At 48.1% G+C, this 27,266-nt stretch overlaps 1 protein-coding gene across 1 annotated transcript in view; it reads left to right on the top strand.

The window, feature by feature from the left end:
* The first annotated feature begins 949 nt into the window (after window positions 1-949).
* GPR132 (G protein-coupled receptor 132) overlaps window positions 950-27,266 on the top strand; it is a 42,026-nt gene continuing 15,709 nt past the window's right edge. Inside the window, exon 1 of the mRNA XM_048853648.2 lies at window positions 950-1,102. The gene's annotated coding sequence lies outside the window, so the exon portion shown is untranslated. The remainder of the gene's footprint in view (window positions 1,103-27,266) is intronic.

The raw sequence follows: 27,266 nt of genomic DNA, 5'->3' as shown, positions 1-27,266 counted from the left end.
AAAACTGTAGCACTGCAAAGTCATATGACATACATTGCTTTGGAGAGAGGACACCAGTATTTAAGTCCAGCCCCCTAATTAAACTTTGCTGCTCTGAACTCCTAATTTCCTTCCCCTCCCCTTGCTTCCTGTTTCTCTTTCCTGAGGCTGTTGAAGGGCTGGTTCTGTGCATATGAATAAGTGGATCAAACCATTTACAGACTTATTTTCCATTTTATCTGGGATTTGCAGAACATTTCCTGCTTTCCAACCAAAAGCATTCTCCCGCGTGCATTACAACAATAAGCACCCAGAGCTCTGGTAATCTAAGATGCAGGCTGTTCTTGCGGTTACTGCAGTTCCTCCAAACATGGCACAGGATTTTGAAAGCTACACACACCCCTTTTGTACAGCACAAACTTTCCCTTACCATAATAATAATAATAATTTCTGCTGGCTTTTGAACAAGGACAATATGTACCAGTGTTTCTTTAAGGCCTGGATTTAATACAGCTGTTTAGTGACTGTCTTGTTGCCAATCAGCTCTGGAGAGTAACTGCTATGTAATCACAGCAGAAGGCTCCCTGACCATGCTCAGGGGAATTGATGCAACATATGCACTAGTGGCCCTTTGTAACTATGCTACACATCTAGTGGCCATTTGTCAAGCGCAGACAGACCCATGGGGAAGACAGTACAGGGCTACAATTTCCAAATGATGCATCTGCACTGTATGGTAAAAAGGCAGGATGGTCTTGTGTTAAAGCAGCAGGCTAGGATACAGGCGCTCTGGGTTCAATTCCTGGCTCTTCCATAGACTTCACATGAAACATTTAATCCGTCTGTACTTCAGTGCCCTGTTTAGAAAATGGGATCTCCTTATGAGGTTGCTCAGCCTTTGATTAAAAGGGGGAGGGGCATTTTGAATCCTTAACACGTGCCTCTTTTCTTTCAATGGCTTATAGGTGGCATGAATTAAACTGGCATATAACAAAGAGTTTTGGACAGTCAGAATAAAAGGCACTTCCCCTCTCAACTGATCAAGCTCCCCTTGGTTGGTGTTTGCAATGGTATAGTCTGATTAGTTCTCCAGCTCTGCATGGAGTCTTCCGGGAAAAATAAGGTAGGTTAAACTTGGATTTATAAAGTAAAGGAAAAAAGGCAGCTGACTTGAGTCTGTTTACAAACAGGAATGAATGAGCTTCCTTACGAGTTCAGGCCACCCAAGAAATGCAGGATCAGCTCTCGAGTACAGGGGTTCTCAAACTGGGGGTTGGGAAGTAATTACATGGGGGGTTGTGAGCTGTCAGCCTCCACCACAAACCGTGCTTTGCCTCCAGCATTTATAATGGTGTTAAATGTATGAAAAAGTGTTTTTAATTTATATGGGGGGGGTGGCACTCAGAGGCTTGCTATGTGAAAGGGGTCACCAATACAAAAGTTTGAGACACTGCTCTAGTAGGAGTTTGGCTCGCAGTCCTTCCGGCAACACCTCTCGCCTGAGTAGTCCAGATTCTTTCATTTCAAAAATTAAAGTGTTGCACACTACATTTCTTGTTTTACAATGCATGTAGGCAATTTCTTGAAACTGTGCCCTTTTGACCTGCGGTGCTACTTTTGCCCCGTAATGGGTGGGGAGCAGGAGGGAGGTTGTTTTTTGTTTTGTTTTGTTTTTTTTAAAAAGAACCACACGTGTTTCTCACTGGCAAAGTTCTTCACATCCGTACGTGAAGGCAGTGCACAGCTTTGAACTCATGCGGCTAGACAACCTTGGTTGATGGCCTGTGAGCTGCAAGTTCGATCTGACACTGCCTTATTTTGCAAGTGGAGCAAACTGTCCCTTTGACAGCAGTTCATCCTGTGGAAATAACAGTATAAATTGATATGCATGCCTGGGGACGTGTTGTTACCCGGGGTTCTTTCAACCCAAAGCTCTTGGTAACTTTTACTCTGTGCGAGGTGGTGTCAGGAAATAAATCAGGGGAGACACGGCTGTCCGAGTGATAGATGGCTGGCACAAACAGGACAACACAAGAGTGCTTTCACTTAAAGCTAAACTTTACTTAGTCTCATGCACTAACACACTTCTGCAAAAGGTTAATAAAACACCCGCAACCCTTGATAATTACCAAAGCTGAGTGTGGCTCTCGAGTGGCACAGAGGCAGGCTTCCGGTGGCCAAATCTTCCGTCTGCCGGTGGAGACTGCAAGATGTATCCAGAGGGAGAGTCCAAAAAAAAGTCCCACAACCTCAAACTTTTCCCCCTTATTTATACATTAGTAATAGAATGACATGTCCCTTAAAGGAAACTTGTTAAGTAAGCAGTTTCAATAGTCAAGCAAGAGAGGTTCCTTCTGTTTTTCAATTAACCAGGTGTGGGTTTTTCCAGAGTTTGCAGCCTTGAGGCCCCAATAGACATTCCTGGGGCACATCCTGCTCTTCGAAAATGCATGTATCAGCCACTTCAACACAAGTCTTATCAGGAAGGACGAGGGGTCAAGTTGCCCTTTCTGTGACACCCAAAACTCCCCCCCCCCCCCACTCCTGCCTTGGTCAGACTGAGAGTGCTGAATGGCCAATTTACAGCCTGCTGACTTGGCTGCTTTTAGCAATAAGCCATAGTGGTTTCAGGCACTTTACTGGTTTGCCAAAGTCTCCCCGTACAGTGTCCTTTCATGAATGGGAAACAGGGAGCCCAATGAATTCCAAATAACATTAGTTAATTTGACCCAGGCTGTTTGTGACTCACATTTTGATCTCAGACGTAATACGTATCACACTACTGTCACAGCCTTACTATTAGTTTATTATTATTTGTACTGTGGTAGCACCTACGAGCCTCTGTCATGGATCAAAATCCCACGGTGCTAGGTGCTGTGCAAACACAGAAGAAGGTCCTCACCCCAAACAGCTTCCTGTCTGAGTAAGATTCTGGATGCCTCACAAGGACTAGGTAACAACCAAAGAATACTCTAGCCCAGGAGAATCCTTCCCAGATGATACATTAATCCCAGTGCATGCTGGGATAGGATTTAGGAAGTTGAACTGAGTAGGAAATTCTTCTTTGTGCAGAAGGAAGAATTTCACCCAGTGCAGACAGGATTAACTCTCCACTCTCAGTGCTTTGATTTAAGGAATTCCTTGTCCCTGGGGACAGAAACCATGTCATTCCTAGGGTGACATTGGTTGAAGTTCCACGTGTCTTTATGAAGGTCAAAGGCAAAATGAGTTCTGAAGCGCCTATGTGCGATGAATGATACTGTTTTAATCTGACAAATATTTGTGCACAAGTGTAATAATCTTACATAGTAGACCTTGGACAGGCTCACCTGTTAATTCAGTGGGAACGTAATGGACATTGCATTAAAATACCAGTGCATTTAAAATCTACGCATTTGTACCTCTCATTCTGTTTCACCGCCATGAGCAGCAGGAGCACAGTAGTAACGGCACTAGGTCCGACCAGCTCCTCCTGCAGAAAAACCTGTGGCAGGGAGCTGACAGGAGGAGCCCACTGTGAGCATTTCCTCTTAGAGATTTTGAACCAGTTGTTGTACCACGGGGCAACACTTGCCTGCCTCCCTCCACTCCCTCCACACCTGAACTGGCCACAGGGAGCTCCCACAGGTGCGGCAGACCCTGGAGAAGGCCATTGCCATCTGCACAGAAGCCTTTGGCTTTTTTTGGCAGCTCTAATGGAGCTACATTAACAGCACTCCTATCCAGGTAGGATGACCATATGTCCCGTTTCAGCAGGGACAGTCCCTTTTGTAAGCTCTGTCCCGGCCGTCCCTACTTTTTTGGCAAAAGTGGGTATTTGTCCCGTTTGCTTTTGCCAACTTCATCCGTTGGCAAGAGCAAACAGGACAAAATGCCCACTTTTATCAAAAAAAGTGGAGTGGGGAGGAATGTATGGGGGGGGCAAGCAGCAATGCCAGTCCCACACAGCGGGATAGGCGGGGCTCGGGCCAGGGGCAGGCAGGTAGGGTTGCCAACTTTCTAATTGCACAAAACCGAACATCCCTGCCCCACTCCTTCCCCAAGGCCCTGCCCTGTCCCATCCCTTCTCTGAGGCCCAATCCCCCGACCTCCCACTCCATCCCCACTCACTCTGTCACTCGGTCTCCCACACGTCACTCACTTTCACTGGGCTGGGGTAGGGGTTGGGCTGTGGAAGGTGGTGTGGGCTCCATCTGGGGATGTGGGCTATGGGGTGCGGCCAGGGATGAGGGGTTTGGGGTTCAGGAGGGGGCTCAGGGCTGGGGCAGGGTGTTGAGGTGTGGGAGAGGGTGTGGGGTGCAGGCTCCAGGAGGGAATTAGGGTGCAGGAGGGGGTTCCAAGATGGGGCGGGCTCCAGATGGCCAGTGCTTACCTCAGTTGGTTCCCAGTCGGTGGCACAGCAGGGCTAAAGCAGGCTCCCTGCCTGCCCTGGCTCTGCACAGCCCCCAGAAGCGGCCGCCATGTTCGGCTCTTAGGCGCAGGGGTGGCCAGGCGGCTCTGTGTGGTGCACGCTGCCCTTGCCTGCAGGCACCGTCCCCACAGCTCCCATTGGCCACAGTTCCTGGCCAATGGGAGCTGCGGAGCTGGTACTTGGGGCGGCGCCAGCATGTGGATCCTCACTGGCCGCCCTGCGCCTATGAGCCGGACATGGCAGCTGCTTCTGGGAGCCGCACAAAGCGAGGGCAGGCAGGCAGGGAGCCTGCCTTAGCCCTGCTGACCAGATTTTTAATGTCCCAGTCAGCAGTGCTGACCAGAGCCGCCAGTGTCCCTCTTCAACTGGGTGTTCTGGTCGAAAACCGGATCCCTGGCAACCCTACAGGCAGGGCTCAGGCAAGCAGCAATGCCATGAGGGGGCAGGGCACAGGTGAGCGTCTCAGGCCAGCCCCTTGAGGGGAGCATGAGTGGGGCTTGGATGAGTGGCTCATGCGAGCCCTGCTTGAAGTGGGGGGGGAGGCGGTTTGGGCTAGCCCCATGTGGTATCCCATTTTCCCTTTTTGAGAAATATGGTCACCCTATATCCAGGTCTTGACCCAATACCCACTGTTAATGGAGCAGCTCCCACTGATGTCAGTGGGCTTGGATTGTGCCTGTAGAGATTCACATAGAAACAATTTTCCACCTGTCACGCTGTAAGGCTGATGAGTGAACAAGGACATGTTCTGACCCTCCCTAGCCCTGCTACAATCACTGCCCTGGTGGAGAGCTCTCTACATGGTCCAGGAGAAGACAGGATGCTGGTGAGGATATGGTTACGCCCCCTTCCTGTCTTGCCTTTATTTAAGACATTCTCACCTGGGATCCCAGGCTATCTCATCAGTGTCTCCATGACGTATGTTAGCTCCGGATTGGTCTGCTGCTGAAATCTTGTTTAATGTCCTGCCAAATGACTAAAAAGGAAACGGGGCAATCTGTTCTTTCCTATCAAACCCATATTTTTGGAATGAGTCATCCTCGTCTCTTAAGAGTAGTAAAACTCTGAGTGAGTCTACAGACCCCTCGGTTTCCTCACTTTAAAGTTATCAGGCATGTTTGTGCAGGGACTGTATCTTTGTGTGTAGTATGCAGGACACACTAACAAAGGAGTCAAAGTCCTCTCCTTTGCACCAGGATAAATCTGGTGCAGAATTTTAGCCTAAGAGCTGTCCTTCCGCATTTCTTTTTCGGGAAAATTATTATTGATTCGTTTGTTTATTAGTTACAAATTCTTCAATGCCATTCTTCTCCAAAAGCTTTGGTTTTCTAAGAAAAATTTGCATCAGCCACAGACTGTTTTCAGAATGACTGGCTGTGGCCTGCAGAGAAGTACCATTGATCTAATTAGGTCATTATAGGGGACAGCTGCACAGTGGGGTATATGTGTATCTGCCAGTTGGAAAAACTAGGAAGTGGAGCCATTCTGATGCCCTTCTGAAGATATAAGTGCAAAAAGACTCTAAATCCGCCCAAAGATTAACATTGGGTGAGACACGCATCTAAAATAAGAACCAACTTGCAGCTCCTTGCAAAACATGCACCAAACCTGAGCCTTTTCTGAAGTCTGACTAAAAAAATAACTACGTCAAAAAACTCCCCCCAACACCGTTTTATGTTTATTTTTGCATGTCTCTGAACTTCTTGATTTTAGCCACAGATAGAAATAGAAAAACAAAAAAAAAACCCCAACAAGAAAAGCCGTTTATTGTGGCATTTCCCGCCTGACCAGAATAGGTAAGTACCAAAACTCCTGCAGAATTTCTAGATCAGAAAGGCACACAGAGCTAACACCACATGGAAGCCTTCTGAGGGTTTCGTCCCCTGCTAACCTCTAACGGCAATCTCTGGCTTCCTGTCAGTGGCACCCAAGGATTTTCCCTTTGTGTGCTGTGAAAATCACATGGATTCTTTGATTCTGTATAGCAGAAGAAACATAGCTTTTGGGGTCCCTGGCTCTTTTCTCTTATCATTTTGGCAGCTGCTGCACTCTAGTAAGCAACTTGCAGAAGAGAGTCTAGAAAGGGACATCCCTACAGACCTGTTTAACTAGTATGTCTTTTATACATGTTGTATTTCAAAGGCACTTACATGATATTTAAACACTGCACAACAATTAAAGGTAGCCCTAAATGCCAGTATTCTTGCAGGGCCTGATTCAAAGCCCATTGAAATCAATGGGAATCTTTCCATTGACTGCAGTGGGCTTTGGACCAAGGCCAGAATCTCCCTGGTTCCTGAATGTCTCCCTAATTGGTCTGTTCTGCCTGGATACCATATCCAGGGTAGGTATGAAATATTTCTGCGTGTATTATATTTTTAAAGCGCCAATTAAACTGCTTTGTTCAGTTTTGCACACAATGGAAACACTCCTAATTAAAGAACAACTAAGTTTAGCCCTGCTTTTTCCTGCAGTCCTGGAAAAGTTGCCAATTGTAAAAAGAGCCCTGTCAATATCCTCTGAACGCGTCTGACAAATTTGACTCTCGGCATTTGGGTCTGTGACGTCAAGAACAATACCTATTTGTGGTGTCAGTCTGGGATTCATTGGAAGGGGAAGTGGTCAGAAGCAGGGGCTGGTTGATCACAATGCCATAACGTGACCTTTCCAGAGCCGGTCGGAATGTCCTAGGGGTAGCAGTGAGGTTTGTTCCTTGAGCTCTGAGACACACTATTTTTTTCCATCTCTCTCACCAAACATACAGATGCGTCCATTGGTGCATGGTAAACCACACATCTGTGTGTGCAAGTGACCACTAGCATGTGCACAGTCAGGCACGTATGAGACTGTATAGTTGAGAATGCGCATGTGACTTTTAGCCCTGTGCAGTGACTTGATGCCCGGATACATCCTGCAGGTGAGACTGTCGAAGTTTATGGAAAATTTAGTCCTTGGTGACAGGAATAATTCGCCCGCATGGCCCCTCTGCCCCCAGAGCTGTATTCAGAGGGGACCCTGTGCCCTTGAATAGCCTGCATGGAAATGGGGCTCAGCCAGCCACCTGTACTGCACCATTCTTCCCCCTCCCTACCCTGCACTGCAGTGTCCTCAATAGGTCTGGTGCCTGGGCGAGGGTAGTATGGAGACTAGGAAGGGCAGATGGAGCAGTGCCCAGACTGGGACAGGGCAGATGCATGAGGTCTCCTCTCTGCCCCTGCCAATATCCACAGCCAGGAGCCAGAGCTGATGCAGAGACACAAGGCCTCATCTGAATAGCCCAGGCCTCCTACACTGTCCTGGAATCTGCCCCAACATCCTATTCCACAGTCTCCCACTCCCCCAGTAGGACAATAGGGGGGACTCAGGGAGGCGACAGTGATACCTGCAGACAGATCCTTTCCCAGAAACTTCTCCCACAGCTGAGCTGAACCCAAAGCTCTGTCTCTATCCCACTGTGAAAGCATCTGGCAAACACTACTTTTATTTTTTAAAGGGAACATTTTATTTTCATCACAACAATAAAAATATACTTGGAAACACAGTTATCTACCTAGCTTGGATACTTATTCAGCCTCCCCCCTTATTCGTAGCTGAGCATCTCGCAGGCATTAGCATGCTTATCCTCGCAACATACCTATAGAGTTTAAGGCCAGAAGGGACCACTAGATCATCTAGTCTGATCTCCTGTATATCACAGGCCACCAGCACCACCCAGTATCCACACACTAAACCCCACAACTGAAACAAGACCAAAATATTACAGCCCAGTATTACAAACAGAGAGTAGGAGGGACTCAGGTGCACCAGTGCTCAAGGCCCCTGCAATGGCAGGGAACACCACTCTGAGGCAGGGCAGTGCTGTTATCCCCAATTTACTGAGGGGGAACAGACAGCGGAGATGCTAAGCGGCTTTCATAGAGTCTAAAGCCAGAAGGGACCATTGTGAGCCTGGTCTCCTGAATGGCACAGGCCATAGAACTTCCCCAGAATAATTCCTAGAACAGATCTTTTAGAAAAACATCCAGTCTTGATTTAAAAATGGTCAGTGACGGAGAATCTATCACAACTCTTGGTAAATTGTTCAACGGCTAATTAATCTTGATGTTAAAAGTTTATGCCTTATTTCCAGTCTGAATTTATCTAACTTCAACAGCCAGCCATTGGATTGTGTTATACCTTTCTCTGCTAGATTGAAGAGCCCATTATTAAATATTTGTTCCCCGTGTAGGTCCTTACAGACTGCAATCAAGTCACCTCTTAACTTTCTCTTTCTTAAGCTAAATAGATTGAGCTCCTTCAGTCCCATCTTTATAAGGCAGGTTTTCTAACCCTTTAATCATTCTCATGGCTCCTTGAACCCTCTCCAGTGTATTAACATCGTTCTTAAATTGTGCACCAGAACTGGATGCAGTATTCATGCAGCGTTTGCACCAGTGCCACGTAGAGGTAAAATAACCTCTCTCCTCTTACTCAAGATTCCTGTTTATGCATCCCAGTGTTAGGATATAGATATTCAGGCCTGTCGGTAAAGGCCTGTACTCGAAGAATTTAGGTGTATTCTTATCACTTGGCTAGAGGTATAAACGAAAGAATCAAAATCACTGTCTGCCGGTATAAGGGCCTTCTCTTACTGTGACAGTCTGAGGCCCTGTGCTTAGGCTGAGGCCTTTGGCTGAGCAGCAGAGGCAGCCGGAAGCGAACGGTCACCTCCTCACATTCCAAACTAGTCACATTGAAATAAGGTGCTATTGGGCTGTTAGGAATACAATCCTGTCCTGATAATACCTATCGCCTCCAGAGAAAGGGAAGTGCCTAGAAGATGGAAAAGGAAAAGGAAACTTAGTTTGATAGCATCCTGTCTGGCAAGAACTCACTTATCAATAGCTGGGATGTGAAATCCTCATTTCTGTATTGTTTTGTCATTATAGTTCCCACTTTGCTATTGTTTGTCTGTATAATCGCTGTCTGGTTCTGTGATTGTTCCTGTCTGCTGTATAATTAATTTTGCTGGGTGTAAACTAATTAAGGTGGTGGGATATAATTGGTTACATAATCATGTTACAATATGTTAGGATTGGTTAGTTAAATTTCAGGAAAATTATTGGTTAAGGTATAGCTAAGCAGAACTCAAGTTTTACTATATAGTCTGCAGTCAATCAGGAAGTGGGTGGGTGTGTGGGTGGGGGAGATGGGAACAGGGAATGGGGGTAAGAAAATTGGAATCATGTTTTGCTAAAGGGGGAAATGGAAACAGGGAATAGGAGTGGAGAAATTGGAATCATGTTTGGCTAAGGGCAGGAATGGGAACAGGAACACAGGTGTAAGGCTCTGTGGTGTCAGAGCTGGGAAGGAGGACACTAAGGAAGGAAACTGGAATCATGCTTGCTGGAAGTTCACCACAATAAACATCAAATTGTTTGCACTTTTGGACTTCGGGTATTGTTGCTCTCTGTTCATACGAGAAGGACCAGGGAAGTAAGTGGGTGAAGGAATAAGCCCCCTAACACACCCAGGATCTGATTAGCTCTTTTGGCCACAGTGTCACACTGGGTGCACCTGTTCAGCTGATTATCCAGCATGACCCCCAAATCTTTTCAGTCACTGCTGCCCAGGATAGAGTCCTCCAGTCTGTAAATATGGCCTACACAGGGCCGTCCCTAGCTATCCAAATTTCCGGGTGCCCTACCCAGTTGCATACTTTGCTTATGGGTAAGGACGGCCCTGGGCCTATGTTCTTTGTTCCCTTATATATACATTTCCATTTAGCCGTATTAAAAGGCATATTGTTTGCTTATGCCCAGTTTACCAAGTGATCTAGATTGCTCAGAATTAGCGGCCTGCCCACTTCATTATTAACCACTCCCCCAGTTTTTGGGTCATCTGAAAACTTTATAGACTTGCTCTGGGACATGCAGGGAATCCATATTGAAGCAGGGAACCCAGCTTCTCATGAGTGCTATGCTAGTGCCCTGTAGGGCGCCCGGGTGGCTTCCCTCTGAACCAGAGGGTAAAGAGCCACCCTCTCAGCCTGAGTGGACGGGGCCAGACCAAGCTTACTCCAATCCCCGGACGAGGAGGGGTGGAACCGGAAGTACAAAGGGCGGGGCCCTTTGCCCAGTGAGGGCAGCACCAGGGAGGGAGACAGACACAGGCTGCTCCCTCCAGACCCTGCTGCTGAGCAAGGGGAGGGCCTGGGCCAGGAGAAACCTGACCTGGAGGAAGGACTGGGGCTACCAGGACTGCCAGCCGCCAAGTACCTGGAGGAACTGGAGAAGCCAGACAGTAACCTGGGCCAGCGTGAGCCTGACGAGCTGGAGGGACCAGAGGGACCCGCTTGAGAGACCGGGTAGGAAGTAGCCCAGGGGCAGAACCGCACAGTGTGGTGTGGTCAGCGTGGCGTGGATGGTTCCCCACTGACCCAGTGGCGGGACCCTCTCCTCCCGCCACTGTCAGGGCCCTGGGCTGGAACGCAGTGGAGTTGGGTGGGCCTGCGTTCCCCTACGCCGGCCAACCCGCCTTGGGTAGCAGAATCCCGACAATGCCACAGACTCTGGCCGGCGCTCCCCCGCCTGAGGGGCGCGCCACTGACTCTGGCCGGCACACCTCCCTCCACTAATTCCCTAGTGACAGAAAGGTGTGACCAAGGCCTGCCGGTGAGGCAGTAGCTCCCCACCGCCCCCCAGCAGCTCAGTGGACCAACTGAAACCTGTCACATGCCCCAATCTCTGGCCCATCCTTCCTCTCTTACATCATTAAAAAGCTGCAGGAATGTGGGTCAGTGGTCTTGTGAAATACCACATGCCCCGTTCCTCTGAATCACCACAGATGTTATCTTATTCCTACACATAGATAACTGTGTAGGCATCCTCCTCCCACCATGCAGTGCAGTCCCCTAGGCACCTACTTCTTGAACCACTGTCCCACACCACAGCCACATGGGTAGGAAGGTCAGCTGGGATAGAAGTTTCCTTCTGCTCCAGTGGTATTTCCCAGTGGTGTGATACCAAGAAATGGCTGGGAACAGCCTTACAGGAGACACCAGAGCATAGCATATGGGTAGGGCTCTTTGTTTTCAGTTTTTAATTTGTTCAAAATTTTCTGGGAAATTGTAATTAGCGTTTATTACAAAAATTAAAAAACGATGCAAAAAAATTAACGTTCTGGTTTTGGGGTAAATATCACTCTTCGGGGGGTTTTTAACTTTCATAGTCGTCTCACGTTCTGAAACATAGTTGAATATGGTTTTTCACATTTGACTCATTTTTGTCAAAAAAGGAGTTTGCTAACTCATGTTTGCTGTGAATGCTGCAGAGATAGTTACGTGAAATGCTGGCAATGTGCATTTGGTAGGCGTGGGACTGACGTGTACACCAGTGTTTGGTCATTCCAGTCCTTCTGACTCAGCTTCCCACTCCAGAAGAAAAGATAGCAGCTTGGTAACTGGGGCCATCCAGGTTAAGGTGAGCTGCCATCTCACCTTTTGAAGCAGGGTTCTGGGCCTGGGAAGTACTAGCACTTCCAAAATGTGGGTGAAAAATAGCAAAAAATGAACAATGGCTTGTGTATGTAAGCAGAGTCTGAATGAGCTCTCCCCTGATATCTAGTGGTGAGCTGTGAAAAGGACTTCAGGAGCTGATCTTGTTTGCATGGAAACACCCTCCCTGCCTAGGTGCTCAGCATGATGGGATTGCTTGCTTAAATGGTCACTTTTGGCTGATGTGGGATCCCTAGTCTCCTTGTCATTGGGGCAGGAATAATAAAGTTTTGTCATCCTTGTTGTGTGAATCAAGGACAGCAGAACTGTACTTGACATTTTCTGATTGAGGGACTCACCCTCAACTAAATGGCACTCCCTAGGCAGGGGACATGGGTTCCAAAGTCCAGTGAGTTGAGAGAGGGTGGTAATAGGTACTTCTACCTGGCAGTGTGGGTTTTGCCTAATGGTCCTAGATTCCATTTGACCCTTTCTCTCGGTAAGCAGAGTCAGGATGAGCTCTACCCTGACATCTGGTGGTGGGTTGTGGAAAAGAACTTCAGGGGCTGATCTCATTTGCATAGGCACACCCAGGGCAGGTGCAACCACTAGGCGGTTGCCTACGGTGCCAAGTGGTTGGGGGTGGCTAAAAGTGCACTCCGGGGAGGCGGTGGAGCGGAGGTGAGCTGAGGCAGGGGGGTGCGGGGAGGACCACCTGAAGCAAGTAACGGGGCAGGGAGCAGTTCGCGGGACGGCTCGTGGAGTGGCTCAAGGGACGGCTGGCGGAGTGGAGCAGTTTGTGGGACAGCGGCTTGCAGGATGGCTGGTGGAGTGGCTGGCAGAGCAGAGCAATTTGTTGGACGGCTGGTGGAGCAGAGCGGAGCCCCACGGAGAGGTGGGGCAGTCGGCTTTGGACCACGTAAGGTGCCCCTTAACCCCCCTCCCTCACCCCCATTTCCACCCAGATTGGGAGGTAAAGCTCTGCAGATAAACTTTCAAACTCTGGGGCTGCACTGACCAGGGACAGAGACTTTTGGGACTTTGGGTGACTTTTGAGTTGCTGGATTCAAGAACCAAAGGGAAAGGACACGGCCCAATTTGCTTGGGGTGGGGTTTGGCTCATGGGTTGTGTTATGACTCCTGTTGGTGGTGTTTCCCCAACATAATGCCACATTGTTTCTCTCTGTTACACTCAGACTCTGTTCTTGAGAGAGGGGAAGTATTGCCTCTTACAGGAGCTCAGCGGGGGTGGTATATATTTGTCCCAGATCACTGCGTGGGGGCTCGAGCAGGTTTTGCATTGTGTTATTGGAATGGAACCCCTAGATACTGAACCCGGCCCTTGTTGCTGCCAACTCTGATGGGCAAAAGGGTTACATTATGATAGAGGGACTCGCCATCAGCTAAGTAGCACTCGCTAGGCAAGGGACATGGGTTCCAAAACTCAGTGAATAGAGAGAGGCTGGGGACAGGCATTTGTACTTTGTGGTATGGGCCCCTTGTAAGGGCTCTAAATGCCAACTTCACCTTCTTCTCTCTCCACTGTGTAATAGCAGAGCTAATTTTGATTCCATTAGGAGTCTGGTTACAGATTGCAGAGCTGAATTCATTTTGGGCTAATGGTGCACCAGCACTGGGCCTACCCTACTATGAGCTGAAATCACTGAGTACTGTGTTAAGTAGTAGGGGGCCTGAAGATATATTGGTGAGCGGCTCGCAGGACGGCTACTGGAGAGAAGCAGCTGGCAGAGTGGTTTGCAGGACGGCTACTGGGGAGGAACAGCTGGTGGAGAGGAGTGGCTGGCGGTGAAGGCTGCAGCAGAAACCCACGGAGAGGCGGGGCAGTCGGCTGTCGGAGCATGTAAGGTGCCCCTTTACTTCTCCCCATTTCCACACAGGCTGGGGGGGTTAAAGCTCTGCAGATGAACTTTTGAACTCTGGACTCGCCAAGGACAGAGACCAAGACTTTTGGGTTGCTGGACTTTGGGGTTGTTGGACTCTGTGCTTGCGAGAGAGGAAGTATTGCCTCTTAGAGGCTGTCAAGGTTCCTCCCCCACTCTGAACTCTAGGGTACAGATGTGGGGACCTGCATGAAAAACCTCCTAAGCTTATCTTTACCAGCTTAGGTCAAAACTTCCCCAAGGTACAAAATATTACACCCGTTATCCTTGGAATGGCCGCTACCACCACCAAACTAATACTGGTTACTGGGGAAGAGCTGTTTGGACGCGTCTTTCCCCCCAAAATACTTCCCAAAACCTTGCACCCCACTTCCTGGACAAGGTTTAGTAAAAAGCCTCACCAATTTGCCTAGGTGACTACAGACCCAGACCCTTGGATCTTAAGAACAATGAACAATCCTCCCAACACTTGCACCCCCCCTTTCCTGGGAAATGTTGGATAAAAAGCCTCACCAATTTGCATAGGTGACCACAGACCCAAACCCTTGGATCTGAGAACAATGAAAAAGCATTCAGTTTTACAAGAAGACTTTTAATAAAAAATAGAAGTAAATAGAAATAAAGAAATCCCCCCTGTAAAATCAGGATGTAGATATCTTACAGGGTAATTAGATTCAAAAACATAGAGAACCCCTCTAGGCAAAACCTTAAGTTACAAAAAAGATACACAGACAGAAATAGTTATTCTAGTCAGCACAATTCTTTTCTCAGCCATTTAAAGAAATCATAATCTAACACATACCTAGCTAGATTACTTACTAAAAGTTCTAAGACTCCATTCCTGTTCTGTCCCTGGCAAGAGCAGCATACAGAGAGACCCAGACCCTTTGTTCCTCTCCCTCCTCCCAGCTTTTGAAAGTATCTTGTCTCCTCATTGGTCATTTTGGTCAGGTGCCAGCGAGGTTACCTTTAGCTTCTTAACCCTTTACAGGTGAGAGGAGCTTTCCCCTGGCCAGGAGGGATTTCAAAGGGGTTTACCCTTCCCTTTATATTTATGACACGCCCCCCAAATCTCAGCTAGGGTGAAACACTGGCTGGGATTTCTTCCTGGAGCTCTAGGAAAAACAGAGTTAATAAGACACATGCATCTCTAAATATACTACCAAGTACATAAAGACTAACAATATTTTCCACATCTCAAGGACGATTTTAACCAGTTGATTCTGGGAAACTTTCACAGGAGAGTGCATCAGCCACTTTGTTAGAAGCTCCTGAGATGTGTTGGACGTCGAAATCAAAATCTTGGAGAGCTAAACTCCACCGAAGAAGTTTTTTGTTAGTTTCCTTGACGGTGTGAAGCCACTTCAGTGCAACATGGTCGGTTTGCAGGTGGAAACGCCGTCCCCAAACATATGGGCGTAGCTTTTCCAGAGCGTAGACAATGGCGTAACATTCTTTTTCAGTGACTGACCAGTTGCTTTCCCTCTCAGACAGTTTTTTGCTGAGAAACACTACAGGGTGGAATTCTTGATCAGGTCCTTTCTGCATTAAAACTGCTCCCACACCACGCTCGGACGCATCTGTGGTTACAAGGAACGGTTTGTCAAAGTCTGGGGCCCTTAGTACAGGGTCAGACATGAGTGTCGCTTTAAGCTTGTTAAAGGCCTTCTGACACTTTCCGGTCCACTGAACAGCATTTGGCTGTTTCTTTTTGGTTAGGTCTGTCAGTGGGGCAGCGATCTGGCTGTAGTGCGGTACAAATCGTCTGTAATAACCAGCCAAGCCTAAGAAGGATTGAACCTGTTTCTTTGACTTTGGGACAGGCCACTTTTGGATAGCATCCACTTTGGCCTGTAGGGGGCTGATAGTTCCTTGACCCACCTGGTGTCCAAGGTAAGTCACTCTGTTTAGGCCTATTTGACACTTCTTAGCCTTAACAGTTAGTCCTGCCTCCCTTATGCGCTCAAGGACTTTTTGTAGATGTTCCAGGTGGTCTGCCCAGGAATCCGAAAATATGGCCACATCGTCAAGGTAGGCGACTGCATATTCTCCTAATCCCGCTAGGAGACCATCTACAAGTCTTTGGAAAGTGGCGGGTGCATTTCGCAGCCCGAAAGGGAGTACATTAAATTCATACAGCCCGAGATGTGTGATGAAGGCTGACCTTTCCTTGGCAGATTCATCTAGCGGTACCTGCCAGTACCCCTTGGTTAAGTCCAAGGTAGAGATGAACTGGGCCCGTCCCAGTTTCTCTAATAGTTCATCTGTGCGTGGCATTGGATAGTTGTCTGGGCGAGTTACAGCATTTAGCTTACGGTAGTCCACGCAAAAACGTATTTCCCCATCTGGTTTGGGAACTAGAACCACTGGAGATGCCCATGCACTTTCAGAGGGGCGGATTACCCCCATCTGTAACATATCCTGGATCTCCCGTTCTATAGCAGTTTTAGCTTGAGGAGACACCCGGTAAGGTTGGACCCTAATTGGGTGAGCATTACCTGTGTCAATGGAGTGGTATGCCCGTTCAGTCAGTCCTGGGGTGACTGAGAACGTTGGCGCGTAGCTAGTGCACAGCTCCTGGATCTGCTGTCGCTGCATACGCCCAAGGGTCATGGAGAGGTTCACCTCTTCCACACCACCAGCACATTTCCCTTCGTAGTAAACACCTTCAGGCCACTCAGCGTCGTCTCCTCCCTGGGCTGTAAACTGACAAACCTTTAATTCTCTGGAATAAAAGGGCTTTAGAGAATTAATATGGTACACCTTAGGCTTTCGGTTGGAGGTGGGGAATGCTATGAGATAATTAACAGCTCCCAGGCGCTCCTGGACCATGAATGGCCCTTCCCACGATGCTTCCATTTTATGGGCCTGGAGTGCCTTTAAGACCATGACCTGGTCTCCTACTTTGAAGGAACGCTCTCTGGCATGTTTATCATACCAGGCTTTTTGCTCTTTTTGAGCATCCTGTAAGTTTTCTCTAGCAAGGGCTAAAGAGGTTCGGAGGGTGTTTTGTAGGTTGGTTACAAAGTCCAGAATGTTAGTTCCTGGAGAAGGTGTAAATCCCTCCCATTGCTGCTTCACCAACTGCAATGGCCCCTTAACCTCACGGCCATATACAAGTTCAAATGGGGAAAACCCTAAACTGGGATGTGGTACAGCTCTGTAGGCAAAGAGCAACTGCTGCAACACTAGGTCCCAATCATTGGAGTGCTCATTTACAAATTTACGTATCATGGCCCCCAAAGTTCCATTAAACTTCTCCACCATGCCATTTGTTTGATGGTGGTAAGGAGTGGCAACCAAGTGATTTACCCCATGAGCTTCCCAAAGGTTTTTCATAGTTCCTGCCAGGAAATTAGTCCCTGCATCTGTGAGGATGTCGGAGGGCCAACCTACCCTGGCAAAAATGTCTGCTAGTGCCTGGCACACACTTTTAGCCCTGGTGTTGCTTAGAGCTACTGCTTCTGGCCATCGGGTGGCAAAATCCATGAAAGTCAGTATGTACTGCTTTCCTCTGGGTGTCTTTTTCGGAAAAGGACCCAGAATATCCACAGCTACTCGCTGAAATGGAACTTCAATGATGGGGAGGGGTTGTAGAGGGGCTTTGACCTGGTCTTGGGGTTTTCCCACTCTTTGGCACACCTCACAAGACTGGACATAGGTAGAAACATCCTTGCCCATTCCCTCCCAGTGGAATGACCCCCCCAAACGGTCTTTGGTCCTGTTCACCCCAGCATGGCCACTAGGGTGATCATGGGCTAAGCTCAAGAGCTTGGCCCGGTATTTAGTTGGAACTACCAACTGTCTCTGAGGATGCCAGTCTTCCTGGTGTCCACCAGAAAGAGTTTCCTTGTATAAAAGTCCTCTTTCTATAACAAACCTGGATCGATTAGAAGAGCTGAGAGGCGGTGGGTTGCTCCGTGCCGCCGTCCAAGCTCTCTGGAGGCTTTCATCTGCTTCCTGTTCGGTCTGGAACTGTTCCCTTGATGCTGGAGACATCAGTTCCTCATGGGATTGTGGACCTAGGCTTGGTCCCTCTGGAAGCGATATAGGGGATGGAGCTGTTTCTGTTGACTGTGAACCACTCTCCGCTGGTGCACTATGTTGGGATTCAGGCTCCGGCTGAGCCTCTTGTGTAGGGTTATCGGCTGCTGCCAGTTCAGGTTCGGTGGGGCCCTCTGGTGTTGAGGTTGCAAGTACTGGATTCAGTGCTGACACGGGGTCTGGTGTTGGTTGTTCGGCTGGTTCCGGTTCTAGGACTGGTTCCGTCTGGGTCTCTGGGACTGGATCCACTACTGCTGTTGCAGACATTGGCCTGGGGTCCAGGTCCATCACCTCTGACCGGGTCCTGATAGAAGTTTCCGGAACAGAGCTAGGCCTCACGGCTTGTTTAGCCTGGCTGCGGGTGACCGTTCCCACCCTCTTGGCCTGTTTCACATGATTGGCCAAGTCTTCCCCCAACAGCATGGGAATGGGATAATCATCATAGACTGCAAAAGTCCACATTCCTGACCAGCCCTTGTACTGGACAGGCAACTTGGCTGTAGGCAAATTGAAAGAGTTGGACTTGAAGGGTTGAATCGTCACTTGGATCTCTGGGTTGATTAAATTGGGGTCCACTAAGGAAGCATGGATAGCTGACACTTGTGCTCCGGTGTCCCTCCACGCGGTGACCTTCTTCCCGCCCACACTCACAGTTTCCCTCCGCTCCAAGGGTATCTGGGAGGTATCTGGGCCTGTGGACCTCTGGTGTGATTCCGGTGCAATGAACTGTAATCTGTTGGGGTTCTTGGGGCAGTTGGCCTTTACATGCCCCAGCTCGTTACATTTAAAACATCGTCCAGCTGATGGGTCACTGGGGCGAGGAGGGTTGCTGGAGAACGGGGTGGTGGGACGATAAGGGGTCTGGAGGGTTCTTTGGGAGGTAGGTGGGGCTTTGGGCGGCCCCCGGTAATAGGGTGTGGTCTGGGGTGGTCCCTTCTGGTCTCCACTCCAACTGCGACCAGTTTTCTTCTTCTCTGCCACCTCCACCCATCTGGCTCCAATCTCTCCTGCCTCGATTACAGTTTTGGGCTTCCCGTCCAGGATGTATCTTTCTATTTCCTCAGGAACACCCTCTAAGAATTGTTCCATTTGCATTAGGAAGGGCAAATTTACTGGAGATTCAACACTTGCTCCTGATATCCAGGCATCCCAATGTTTCACAATGTGGTAGGCATGTCGGGTAAATGACATGTCTGGTTTCCACCTTAGGGCTCTGAACCTCCGACGAGACTGCTCGGGCGTTATCCCCATTCTGACTCTCGCCTTGGATTTAAACAGTTCATACTTGTTCATGTGTTCTTTAGGCATTTCAGCTGCCACCTCAGCTAAGGGTCCACTGAGCTGCGGCCTCAGCTCTACCATGTATTGGTCAGTAGAGATGTTGTACCCAAGGCAGGCCCTTTCGAAGTTTTCTAAGAAGGCCTCAGTATCATCACCTGCCTTGTAGGTGGGGAACTTTCTGGGATGGGAAGTGGTACCTGGAGAAGGATTGCTAGGGTTTGTTGGTATATTCTGCTGGGCCTTTATCCTCTCCACCTCCTCCACATGCTTCCTCTCTTTTTCCTTCTCCTCCTCCACATGCTTCCTCTCTTTTTCCTTCTCCTCCTCCACATGCTTCCTTGCCTCCATTTCCCTCTTGTGGGCAGCCTCCTGTACCTCCTTCTCCAGCCGCATGAGTTCTATCTGTCTTTCATGTTCCCTTTGTCTTTCCTCAGCCTGAAATTTGGCTAATTCCAGCTGTAGTCGAGCTGAGGATTTGGTCATTCTAACCTCTCTGTTTTTAACTAACTTTACACCTGAGGTTTAGAAATAAACAAACAAAACTTGGCTGTAAAATTTTGCTGTGCTGCAATAGAATACCTATTCTCTGATAGTGATTGTCAGCCTACAGAAAAAGACAATTCCCTTGTCTCTGCTCTGGGCCCAAATTAAAGCAAAAAACCTCCAACTGCTTGGAAACCTGCTTACCCAGCCCAAAGAAAAAGCAAATGGGTAGAACACACACCCCCTATTTACTTTTAGGAAGAAAAGAAAAAAAAAAAACCTCTGGGTTGGAAGACTGTGAATTTCCCTGCAGGAGTTAAGTACCCTGCCTCCTGGCAAAGAAAACCTGCAATTCACAAGATAATCCCCTTTTGTCTCTGCTTGGCCACAAAGCAGAGAGAAACCAAGCTGCTTTCAGTTTCAAAGCTGCTTTCTGGACTTCCTAAAAATTCCTTTTTTAAAATCTGTATTTCTAGTTCAAAAAATCTCAACTGGATCTCAAAATGATTTCAGGTTAATCCCACCACTGTGCCACCATGTCAAGGTTCCTCCCCCACTCTGAACTCTAGGGTACAGATGTGGGGACCTGCATGAAAAACCTCCTAAGCTTATCTTTACCAGCTTAGGTCAAAACTTCCCCAAGGTACAAAATATTACACCCGTTATCCTTGGAATGGCCGCTACCACCACCAAACTAATACTGGTTACTGGGGAAGAGCTGTTTGGACGCGTCTTTCCCCCCAAAATACTTCCCAAAACCTTGCACCCCACTTCCTGGACAAGGTTTAGTAAAAAGCCTCACCAATTTGCCTAGGTGACTACAGACCCAGACCCTTGGATCTTAAGAACAATGAACAATCCTCCCAACACTTGCACCCCCCCTTTCCTGGGAAATGTTGGATAAAAAGCCTCACCAATTTGCATAGGTGACCACAGACCCAAACCCTTGGATCTGAGAACAATGAAAAAGCATTCAGTTTTACAAGAAGACTTTTAATAAAAAATAGAAGTAAATAGAAATAAAGAAATCCCCCCTGTAAAATCAGGATGTAGATATCTTACAGGGTAATTAGATTCAAAAACATAGAGAACCCCTCTAGGCAAAACCTTAAGTTACAAAAAAGATACACAGACAGAAATAGTTATTCTAGTCAGCACAATTCTTTTCTCAGCCATTTAAAGAAATCATAATCTAACACATACCTAGCTAGATTACTTACTAAAAGTTCTAAGACTCCATTCCTGTTCTGTCCCTGGCAAGAGCAGCATACAGAGAGACCCAGACCCTTTGTTCCTCTCCCTCCTCCCAGCTTTTGAAAGTATCTTGTCTCCTCATTGGTCATTTTGGTCAGGTGCCAGCGAGGTTACCTTTAGCTTCTTAACCCTTTACAGGTGAGAGGAGCTTTCCCCTGGCCAGGAGGGATTTCAAAGGGGTTTACCCTTCCCTTTATATTTATGACAGAGGCGCCCCGGGGGGTTGTATATATTTGTCCCAGGTCACTGGGTGGGGACTCGAGCCGGTTTTGCATTGTTATTGGAATGGAACCCCTAGATACTGAACCCTGCCCTTGTTGCTGCCAACTCTGACGGGCAGAAGGGTTACGTGTAAAACTCGGGAAAAATTTTTGGTAAAAACCGACAACCAAGGGCTTTCCATATGGGCTGATACATGCATGAGAGGAAGGCTTCCCCAAAGATAAATGGTGGGGCCTGACACAGTCCAAAGGCACCAGCCAATGTTCATTTGTGACTGGTGGGAGAGTCATCATTCTCACATACCTCTCCTCCCCACAGTGTGACCATAATTTTAGACTCATGGCCCACTGTAAAAGACAGTGGCAGTGCAAAGGGAATCTACCCCATTTTCCCCTATCAGGGCACCAACCCCTGTTCTGGAGGGTCAAGCAGTTTCAGTGAGTGAGAGCAGTTTAATCTCTGGAAGCCATGCATGGCACAGCAATCCATGAAGATAACCCAGGCACCTGAAATTCAAGGGGGTTTGGGGACACTGACACGGAAACTCAGATTTTCCTGTCCCCTAGGCATGTTGTTTCTGCACTGAGCACACTAGGATTATCAGGCACTACTGCCCTGGGCTGGATTCAGAACACTGGCATAGTGGTACAAGATTCTATATCCCTCAAATTGGTCAGTTCCCCCTGCACCTTTCTTGTTGAAACTACATTTTCCTATGGAAATATTGATAACCTTTCCTTTTTTCTATACTGCCGAATAGATTTAGGTTGGCTGTTCTCATTTACTCTATTACAAGCATTTTTTTGAACACTGATATACTTCCAGGTGCAATCCTTGGTGTCGGTAATGCAGAAATTTCCTGCTGCAGGTGTTTCAATTAGTGTCCTCTATTTTAGTAATAATAAAGCCTGAGGCTTTCAAAATACAGGTGCCCAGATTAGTCTTATAAATCCATATTTAGCCATCTAAATGAGTAATTTGTTCTTCAAAAGTGCCAAGTGCCCAACGACTCTTGCTGTAGACAATGGAACTAACGAGGAGCAAGGTGCTGCGTAGCATAAGTAAAGGCAACAGAATCAAAGGCTTTGTGCATAGCCATAAATTAACTCATTCTTCCTGTTGAACTTGCCATTTGATTTACTCCATAGAGAGGCTGCACTCTTGGTGGTTACTTCCTGGAGTTGGTTCCTCACACTCGATAAGCTAGTCAATGCTAGTGCAGTCAGCTTCACAGCACCTTAATGTTCCTCCAAGAAAGAACATCAAGAAGGACAGAAATAAGATTGACTTCTGACAGCAAGGCAAGTGATTAGTTTTATTTAAAGGGATTTGTGTTTTGTTTTTGTTTCCAATTCTCCACGCTTTATATTTAAATGTAGCCACATGTGCTAATGCTAGACAGGCTCTTTTTATATAAGGCTGCAAAGTAGAACTCCTCTGTAAAATCTAGTTTGACAGGTACTAAGACCACAAAAAGTGGTCAGTACTATGTTAATTAGAGATCCTAGCAATTGATGGGGGTGCTTATGATCTCTTTTCTTAAGAATAACATACTCTTTACTGTAGGAAACGTATTTCTTCATTGAAAAGAACACACCTCTATGAGAATGAAAGCATGAATGATGATTAATAGTGCATGGGATAAAAATACTGCCTGGTTCTGGGTTGACTGTGGGACTCGGTTTAAGCTTCAGTGCAGAGACTTTAAATCTGATGAAATCATAGTTGAACACAAGAAGGCAGGTTCTGTCAGCTGAAGCCACGCTGCCTGAATAATCTTGAGAACAGATTTCCACGCCAAACCGTCTCCCTTCTCAATGTGCTGGAGTAGTATTTTATAAGCAAAACAACGTTTCACTGGCAGCACAGTAGCTACTGACTTGGCACCTAGGTTTCTCCTCTGTTCCCATCTTTATCTCATTGCAATGTTGCCAACCTCAAACATTTGAAAAGCAGGAGGCAGCCCCAGAAAAACCGGGAGACTGGCTTAAGAATCATGAAGTGGGGGGGGGGGGGTGTTTGGTTTGGTTTGGTTTTTTTTTAAATGCGTTTTGCCTTCATTTTATTTGCCTTCTGGTTTCTAAGTATTTAGGACACAGGTCCTACTTTAAAGCTTTTCCCTTCAACCAGGAGGGTTCTGAACTTATTTTTCCTTTTAAATGAAAACTGAGATTCTTGTGCAATTGCTTAATTTAGCAGCTGGGACTTAAAGAATAACACCAAATATTGCGAGTCTCATGATAAAAGTGTGAGTTGCGAACGCATTGGGCAGAATTAATCCATTTATGCCACTCTCCTCTTCGTTTTTTCATATTTAAAAACCCTGATTGTGGTGGCAAGGGCTTCTGATACCCGAGAGGAACTCTTCTTTGCCTGTCAGAATGCAATGGAGTGCAACACCATTTCCCCCATAACAAGAAGTCAAATTGAATGCAGCAGCTCTCTGAATTTCACTTCTCATACTCTTGTCCTCTTCAGGTGTGGCTGTTGTTTTTTTGCTTTATACAGCTCCCTGCTGTTTCCTTTCCCGGCTGTGTTTACAGCCTGCTACTGGAGCCACTCTGGGTGGTAGCTAGCGAACACTTCCCTTTAGATTTAGACCTAGATTTGCTGCTGTGCCCAATATCACCAGGGTGCAGCTGAGGGTGGGTCAGAAACATGGGAGGCAGGTGAACTCCTGCTTCAGGGAGGCTAGCTCCCTGGCCCTGACCCTCCACCCCAGCCCACTGCCTGCCTGCCAGAACCCCAATTGCCCTCCCCCGTGACCAGAGGAGTCCCATGCCAACTGGTCCAACCTCCAGGCTGGCCTGAGCACCAGCCTGTGTCGCCCCTGGCAGCTCCAGCCCTGGCTGCCGGCCCAAGCCCCGAGCTCCAGGCCACTGGCTGAAGCTGAGACCCCACTGGCTTCAGGGGAGAGGCGGAGCAAGGGCAGGGCACCAGGGCAGAGCATGAGCGGGACCATGACCTGGGTTATGGGAGGCATAGCCTCCCCTGGCCTTCAATACCCACCGCTCATGGTCATAAAAAACCTGGTTGTATCTCTGCACATCTGGGGCTAGTTTTCTTCTAACCCAGCCCCTGATGTGATTTATATAGTATCCTCAGGCTGCTCTAAATTATGCCAATGTGCTGTGGTACCTAGGGGCCAATACACTAGCAAGGGATTACTGGAAATCAGCTGCACTCCAGCCAGGTTCCTTTCTCTTAGCCTAGCCCGCTATGCTGGACCCTTCAAGAAGAAATGTTGGAAGAGGTAGTTGGAAATTCCCCCAATACTGGGGAAGTCCTCAGCTGGACAGATCTGCCTGCTTTATGGCTCCTTTGTGTCAATCTGCTGACCCAAGGAATCTGGCCCGGAGACTGTCACTGCTTTGACATTTCCAGCCCTGCTGACTCAAGTTTGTTTCTAAACTCAGGGATTTGGAGCAGATGTATGTTGACTGCATTGCCAGTGCAAACTTAGGGGCAAATTTGGGGATTGGTCCTGCTTTGAGCAGGGGGTTAGACTAGATGACCTCCTGAGGTCCCTTCCAACCCTGATATTCTATGAAATATCACTGATTTTTTTTTAATGTTGACACAATACATGATGAGATCTTTGTCCCAGCCTTCTGTGTAAATACCCCCGACCTCGATTTCAGCAAATGTAATGGACGAAATATAAACTCACAGAATCAAGCACAACTGTCCAAATATTAGGATATTTCATTCCATGAACAGGCATGATCTTTCCAAAGGATGGAGGACTGAAAAGAGTGTCGTTGCCTTTATAGTGGCCCTCCATGGAGGAGAAGAAGAAGAACATTGTGATCTTGGTATCGGCAAGGAAAGGGTACATTGGAAATCACTGGTAGTTGGGATTTGAAATTACTAGCTTTATTGTAAAAAGAAAAGGAGTGCTAGTGGCACCTTAGAGACTAACCAATTTATTTGAGCATAAGCTTTCGTGAGCTGCAGCTCACTTCATCGGATGCATACCGTGGAAAATACAGTGAGGAGATTTATATACACACAGAATATGAAAAAATGTGTGTTATCATATGCACTGTAAGTGCCTAAAGGCTCCAGTCATGAATCAGGGCCCCATAGTATTCAGCACTGTACAAATAAATAACACAAAGACTCAGTGCCGGGTTTACAGTGGCTCCAGTGGCTCCATGGAGCTGGGCCCATGCTCAGAAGGGGCCCCGGCCTGCTCCGCTTGTACCGTGCCCGGAGACCACACTGGCTTCACCCACTCACCACTTGTTCCTCTCGGCCTGCTCCCCCGGCTGGCCCAGGGCTCCTCTTCGCCCCCTGCCTCCTTGCTCCTCTCAGCCCCCGGCCGGACCCCAGTGCACCTCCAGCTCCGGGCAGTCTCTGCTTTCCATCACCTGTGGGGCCCCACCTGTCTCCCCGGGGCTGAGCCGCCTGGGCCTGGTGCAGAAGCCTGGTCTGTCTCAGCCAGAGCGGGGTGTGTGTGTGTGTGTGGGTGGGGCGGGAACAGTGTCGAGGGCTGGCTGGGTCCCTCCAGGCAAATGTGTCTTGAGGGACCCTGGCCGGGGCAGGTCCTGGCCTGGCTGATCGTGCCACTCCCAAGGGGACAGAGCAATTCCTGGCCCTGGGACCAGCCCTGGCTGTGCTGCCAGACACAGTCACCTCCCAGCAGGGCTGGTGAGTACGGCCGGGAGGCAGGGCTTTCAGGAGTGGGTCTGTGGGGAGTATGGGGGTGTGCTGGGCTGTGAAGGGGCGGGGAGGATCTGTGTGTGCAGTTTCACATTTTCAGAGCAATATTCATTACCTAGCACCCCCATACCCATCATGACTGCTTTGTAGGAGCAGGGCCTCAGTGCTTGACCTGATGACCTCTGATAGGTCTTTCAGAGATGCTAGATGTTTGGCTGATGGAACACCACATGTTGAGTTCTTTGCTAGACTTTGTGGTCCAAGAATGAGCTGAGGAGGTGACACCTAGAATTTTGCTATCAAGTCCTGCTTGATAGATTTACAGACGCCTTATCTGCAGGAAATTATTAGCATATTCTCTACTGTCAAGGCTCTCATTAGAGGTACATGAGAACTTTAAGAAGGCATCTAAGCATGAAAGCCTGCAAATTTCTTTGCACCTAAGGAGGGTGTGGTTCAATAGTATGATGTTGTCAAACCGTAGGAGCCTATGTTTGGCACAGTATGTTAGGTTTTCCTCACTTTTGCTACTTTGACCCATTCAGATGCTTTGCTTTCCTTAACCCATTAACTTCCCTGGTTTCAAACTTCAGTCTGCAGCCAAGGATGACACTGCAGGGACTCCTGGTTACTTTCCTGACTGCAAAGTCTCTCTCCTCATGTTGCAACATATTCTCTAGACTAGTGGTTTTCAAACTATTGTACTGGTGACCCCTTTCACATAGGAAGCCTCTGAGTGCGACCTCCCCCTTAGAAATTAAAAACACTTACCTATTTAGCACCATTATGAATGCTGGAGGCAAAGCGGGGTTTGGGGTGGAGACTGACAGCTCGCGACCCCCCATGTAATAACCTCACGACCCCCAGTTTGGGAACCTCTGCTTTTGACAACCTTTTAGGCACAAACAATCAGATTAGCCCCTGCTTTCCCACAGCCAGAAAATTGCCAAGTCCTCTGATGCTTTTTATGAGCTCTCGAAGAAGGACACTGTATTGCCAACTACAATGGTATAAAATGATGTTAGACAAATCATGATTTTTAAAAAATGATTGTGGGGTTTTTATCTGTCTTGATTTTTGACATCCCCTCCCTGGCTACCCCCAGTGTGTAACAATTATGTTGTCAACTCTCCTACAGTTATCAAGGTGATTTTGGTCCCCAGTGTAGGAGGTCTCATCCCTACATTTGCTTGTCCCCCTGCCCAGCAATGAATTCTGCTCCAACTCCTACATCAATCCTGTCCCCTAGCCCCACATCAGCTCTGTCCCCATATCCATTCTGTCTTCCCCTCCCCCCAGCCTCATTTCTGCTCCTCCAGGGGGTCTTCACCCCCATTCCAGGAAAGATGGTGCAGGGAGGGGACAGAAGCAGAGGAACTGTCCCCTTGCTCTATAGAAGGGGGAGGGAGCAGAGACAATCTGAGATGCTCACCGCTTTCTGTCTCCTCGCTCCCCTCCTGTGGGAATAGTGTTGGCTCCTGAAGAGAGGGAGAGAGAGATCTGCCTGCTTCCTGCAGCAGCCCAGATTGGCTGCTCTTCCCCAGGAGTGGGG

The sequence above is a fragment of the Caretta caretta genome, chromosome 6, assembly GCF_965140235.1.
Source record: "Caretta caretta isolate rCarCar2 chromosome 6, rCarCar1.hap1, whole genome shotgun sequence".
Classification (NCBI taxonomy): domain Eukaryota; kingdom Metazoa; phylum Chordata; order Testudines; family Cheloniidae; genus Caretta; species Caretta caretta.
This window is presented reverse-complemented; position numbering and strand designations above follow the sequence as displayed.